Below are 6000 nucleotides of genomic sequence, written 5' to 3' on the forward strand. Positions count from 1 at the left end.
ACTTGTGATCTCTGTCAAATGAATGAATAAAATCTTAAAAAACCAAAATTTTATTTGGTTTGGGGCGCCTGAGTGGTTCAGTCGGTTAAGGTCTGCCTTTGGCTCAGGGTTCTGGGATCAAGTCCTGAGGCAAGCTCCCCGCTCAGCAAGGAGTCTGCTTCTCCCTCTCCCACTGCTGCTGCCCCGCTTGTGTGCTCTCTCTCTTTCTCTGTCTAACAAATAAAATAATAAAATGAAACAAAGCAAAATAAAATATAAAAAAATGTAAAGGCCTAATGGTTTAAAAAAAAAAAAAAAAACTTGTCAGCAAATGAAATCCTGAAACCTACCTACCGTATAATATTTTTAAATTCAAGGCAACTGCCAGCAGAGGGCACTCTTGAAAGGCGATGGCATTAACCATCCTCCATATTGTGTTTCACCTGGAATTTTGGAAAAAAGATTTGCTTTCTGTAATGTTTTATATTTATCAAAGATAAATAAAGGCCATGCTATGTTTCATAACAGAATAAATTAAGTTGGATTTTTTTAAAGTGGAGAGACTATTAAATACCTCCTAGAGAACAACTGAATTCTCAAAACAAAGCAAAACAAAACAGAAAAAGGACTTTTAGTGATCCTTTGTTAGAGCATGACTCATCTCCCTGCCCACCAAAGTGTTTGTCTGTTTCTCTTACATGGTTTTATTCAAGGTCTGTAATTGCCATCCCCTTGGAAAGAAGCTGACAGAAAAATGGTGTTCTGCATTTTTGAAGGACCATTTAATGCAGCGGAGAATACAGGACCCTCATCTTTTGTTCTGCCTGTGGGCAAACCTTAGGCACCCAGCATTGGGTGGGTCCTTAGATGCAAAGAAACTGCCTTTGAAAATAATCTGTAAGGCAAGGTAGGTGGCCTTCAAAAGCTAAAGCACATTTTCAATTCAAAGAACATTCAACAGTGACATTTGCAGGACTGCCATACTTTTATTGTTTTTACTTTTACCTTTTTTCTTATATATTTTTTTAGATATTATTTATTTATTTGACAGACAGAGATCACAAGTAGGCAGAGAGGCAGGCAGAGAGAGAGAGAGAGAGAGGAGGAAGCAGGCTCTCCACTGAGCAGTGAGCCTGATGTGGGGCTCAATCCTGGGACCCTGAGATCATGACCTGAGCTGAAGGCAGAGGCCACTGAGCCACCCAGGTGCCCCAGGATTGCTATACTTTTTTTTTTTAAATTTTTTCAAATATATTATTTATTTGACTTCAGAGATCACAACTAGGCAAAGAGGCAGGCAGAGAGAGAGAGGGCGGAAGCAGGCTCCCTGCTGAGCAGAGAGCCCCATGCTATGCAGGGCTCCATCCCAGGACCCTGAGATCATGACCTGAGCCTAAGGCAGAAGCTTAATCCACTGAACCACCCAGGCACCCCAATCATACTTTTAAAAAACATAATATGTTCTGTGGCTAAGGGGGAAAATCTTGTCCCTCACTCAGCTCACATGGAACAGAGAAAAGGGCGTGAACTAGCAGTTAGTAAACCAGAATTCCATTTCCAGCTCTGCCAGCAAATACCTCAGCAAATATAAGTAAATCTTTGTTAGTGCCTTGGTTCTACCATTTAAAAGGTTGTAGTTGTCTAAACATCTTCTTTATTCCACAAAAATACTGGGAGCAGCTTATAATTAAACAAAATATACAATGAAATAATGACATAGAAATAGAAGCTCATAGCCAAGGAAAAGAACAAGAATCTGCCAGCTAGAAAAATCATTGCTTCGGGGCGCCTGGCAGGCTCAGTCAGTAGAGCATTTGACTCTTAATCTTGGGGTTGTGAGTTCAAGCCCCACCCTGGACATAGAGGGTACTGGAAGGAAGAAAGAAACAAAGAAGGAAGGAAGAAAGGGAGGGAGCGAGGGAGGGAGAAAAGAAAAAGAAAAATCAGTTTCTTTGGTTAATTTCTTGCTTGACTCTGAGCACCCTGACAGTTGAGGCAAAAAGTCAAAACCATGGTCAATGATTCAGCCTGCTACATAACAAAGCATTTCAATTTCTCAGGGGTGACCGTCTTTCCCTAGCACTAAATATTAAAAGAAAATTCCTACCTGTGCTCGGGATAATGTCTTCAAATATTTTAAAGTGAATATAACAGGAACCTTTGATATAACTATTTATTTAATGCATCTCAGTGAAAACTGAAAACATGACTTTAAAGCATATCCATACTTTAAATCCAGGGCAGTTATAGTGTTTGCCCTACTGTAGGCCTCAAAGGACTATTTTATAAATAATAAGCTATAGAAGGGTATTTTTTTGTTTTTTGTTTGTTTTTATTTATTATTTTTTAAAGATTTTATTTACTTACTTGACAGAGAGAGTGAGAGAGCACAGCAGGAGGAACAGCAGAGGAGAGCTCCCAAAAAGTAGGGAGCGCAATGCAGGGCTAATGTGGGTCTTGATGTGGGGCTCGATCCCAGATTCCTGGGATCATGACCCCAGTTGAAGGCAGATGTTTAATGACTGAGCCACCCAGGCGCCCCTAGAAGGGTATTTTTAAAATTTGTTTTAAATTTATCTCTCCAGGCATAGTGATAATAAGGTGATCAGCTTTCTCTTTCTTTCTCTCTCTTTCTTTCTTTTTTCTTTTTGGAAAAAGTTAAAAATTCCTTAATTTTTCATTTCTGATGCCACCACTATAATTTACAGGGCAATATACCTGTACTGCAAAGCCATGGACAAAGACAAAGCTACAGCAGGTAAAAGACCTCAGGAATGTACACGTAATTGACACTACACTGGTTTTATCAATAGCTGCACTGTTCGCAAAGTATGGCTGTGATGGTCCCACCACAAAGGGGTTCCTGTTCAAACTGCAGTAACTTTTCTGACTACGGATCATCGTTCCTTCTGTGGCAGATTTTTTTAGTTCTTTTAATGTGTTCAGGACGATTGTCTCAAAGTGACCTGCAATTGTCCTGACAACCCCTCACTCTCTTTCCTGCAAAGAACTGTACGCCTTTTCTTCTGAGTTTCTTCAGAACCTTCTGCTGCCATTTCCACCACTTGACCACAAGATACCTAACCACCACCGTAGGGACTCCCTAAGCTTCTCCCACCAAAACTTCCCCTCTTCATGGGCCCAAAATTTGATTGCTGTTGTCCACTCTAATTTCTAAAATAATTATGGTTCCCACCACCACCATAGTTAGGTCCAAAATTATCTCTTGTATTGTGACCATCATATCCTCCACCACTGCTACTGCATCCGCCTCCTTGGTGTCCATATTCTGGCCTGCTGCCACCATAGCGTCCTCTACTGCTACAACCAGGACCACCACCATGGTTGTCACCACCACAAGATCCCTTATATCCCCTCTCACTTCCTCTATATCTGCCGCTCCTGCCACCACCTCCACCAGCAGAGCCTCCCCTTCCACCAGAGTTTCTACCACAGCCCATAAAGTTACCAGATCCATCTCCATGACCTCTTTGCAATCCAGTAGATGGCATTTCTGGTTTAGGAAGGGCCTTTTTCACTTCACAGTTATGCCCATTAATAGTGTGGTGTTTCTGAACAATAATTTTATCAACTGTATCACGATCATCAAAAGTTACAAAAGCAGGGACACCTGGGTGGCTCAGTCGGTTCATTGTCTGCCTTCGCCTCTGGTCATGATCTCAGGGTCCTGGGATCAAGCCCCACATAGGGCTCCCTGCTCAGCAGGGAGTCTACTTCTTCCTTTTCTCCTGTCATTCCCCCTACTTATGCTCTTTCTCTCTCTCTGTCAAATAAAGTCTTTTTTTAAAAAGCTACAAAAGCAAATCTTCCTTTTTTCCACTATACCTAACTTTCATAATTTCTATGGTTTCAATTGTGCCATCTTTTTGAAGTAGTCTCCCAAGTTATAGTCTTCTGCATCTTCTTTAATACCACCGACAGAAATATTCTTCTCTGTGGGGGGGCATCAGGCTTTACAGAATCCTCTCTAGAAAAGACTCTCTTCGGTTCCCCTCCGTGCCTATCAACTTCCTGTGGTCTGGCACACATGGCTGCATCTACCACTTGAACACAGGAGTAAGTCACAAAACCAAACCCGCTGGAAGGTTTTGTTTGGAGGAAGGGTCTCTTATCCCCGCACAATCTGTAAGTGTGCCCTGTTTTCCAAAATGTTTTCTTTAACTATCATCTGTAGCTTCAAGGCTCAAACCACCAATAAACAGTTTTCTCAACTGCTCTAGTTCCTTTGAATCTACTTTGGGATTGGACTTGCCTCTTCCAACTCAAGTTCAATATGGGACCGAAAGCCTGCTTTTTTTTCTTCAATTAGTACCAAGGGAAAAAACAGGGGCACTTACAGGTACACAGAAAAAATTATTAAAGATTATACAAGACGCTGTTTACCGTTTACCTCTAGGAAATAGGAAGAAGGAAGAAGAAAGATCTTTTTTCTATTTTGCTTCTCTCTGAAAATTTTGAGTTTTTCTTAATGACTATGCATTATTCAAAAATTTTAAAAGGTAATTTACTCATAAATTACACCCTATACAATATACCTTATAAATGACTCCAAACATCTATTTTAATTTTCTTTTAGTTGCGCTTTTGTTCATCTTTTTGCGTTATCTATGGCAGGAAACAGACACTCGTTCAAGCTAGATTAAATAAAAAGGGAAGTTTATTGTAATGATATAACCAGAAATCTCCTGGATGTCCAAGATCAAAAAAAATGAAAGAAAGCTTGCTATCAGGGAGCCTAATATAGAAAATTCAAGAACTCAGCTAATTTCTCTGTTTCTTCATTTCTCTAATATCTGCTTTTCTCTTCTCCAATGGCCATTTGCTGTCAGTAGACAGACTTTCTTAATTTCTTTAAGAATCCATCATAATCCTGTACACCTGGGGATAAAAATATATTATATGTTTATAAAAAATAAAAAGTAAAAAATTATTTAAAAAAAAGAATCCATCATAATTTCGTATGATCAAAACTGACCACTGGGGTGCCTGGGTGGCTCAGTCAGTTAGGCATCTGCCTTTGGCTCAGATCATGATTCCGCAGTCCTTGGATTGAGTCCTGCATCTGGCTCCCTGCTCAGCAGGGAGTCTGCTTCTCCCTCTGCCTCTCCCCTCCCTGCCTTACTTGTGCTCTTTCTAGCTCTCTCACTCTCCGATAAATAAATAAAATCTTTTCTTTTTTTTAAATGACCACCAATTCTGGATAGAGTTGAAGTATCCACTCCCGAATCTCTAAAAGGTTTACATCGCTTTAACCAGAGCTTCCAAACATCAGTCTGCGTGTGAATCACATGGGGATCTTGTTAGGCTGCAGATTCTAAGTCAGTAGGTCTAGGTGGGCCCAGAGAAACCCAGGTGATATAACTTGATGCTGCTGGTTCATGGACCACTCTGTGAGGAGCAAGGCCTTGTGCACATTTTTGAGAGAAGGGATCTGTATTTTGAGAGAAATGGCTACCCAGCCAATGATTTGGACTGGACACAGTCATCAGGGGCTTGGGATAACTGGATGGAATGCTCACTCGGACGGAGCTGTGGATGGGAGCAGAGTATGAGAGAGAGAGGAATGGGAGGACCAGCACCTTCAAAAGAGGTCTACTCTTGTCTGCATCCAAAGTTGCCATGAACATGATCCAGCTGTATACAATAGGAAACCTTCTCCTCCAGTGGCCAGTACACCACAAGCTAAAGTCATGTCCAAAGTAACTCTGGTTCCATAGAGCTTACCACATCCAGATGATGGATGTTCTTCCTTCAGCTTTGTTGTTTCTATTCCAGGTGTGGTTCTTGTCATTTTGAGTTGACAGAGGGATCAGTGGTTCTCAGAGTTGAAATTCTGATCCCTGAATCCGGTGTGGGATATAGGTTTTGGGTCATTCTGGTGCATTGGTGTACTCCAGTCTGAGAAGACCACTGAACTGGAAAAATGAAAGTCCTTTCCAGGGGAGTGGAGGATGGGATAGAACAGGATGGGATTCCTTACATTAAAATGCATATGTAGGG

The 6000-nt window shown here is 41.1% G+C and overlaps 1 pseudogene; it reads right to left on the bottom strand.

Annotated features, from left to right (window-relative positions):
- Positions 1-3015: 3015 nt before the first annotated feature.
- Positions 3016-5791, bottom strand: LOC131825585 (heterogeneous nuclear ribonucleoprotein A3-like; annotated as a pseudogene).
- Positions 5792-6000: the final 209 nt, after the last annotated feature.

The sequence above is a fragment of the Mustela lutreola genome, chromosome 2 (assembly GCF_030435805.1).
Source record: "Mustela lutreola isolate mMusLut2 chromosome 2, mMusLut2.pri, whole genome shotgun sequence".
Classification (NCBI taxonomy): Eukaryota; Metazoa; Chordata; class Mammalia; order Carnivora; family Mustelidae; genus Mustela; species Mustela lutreola.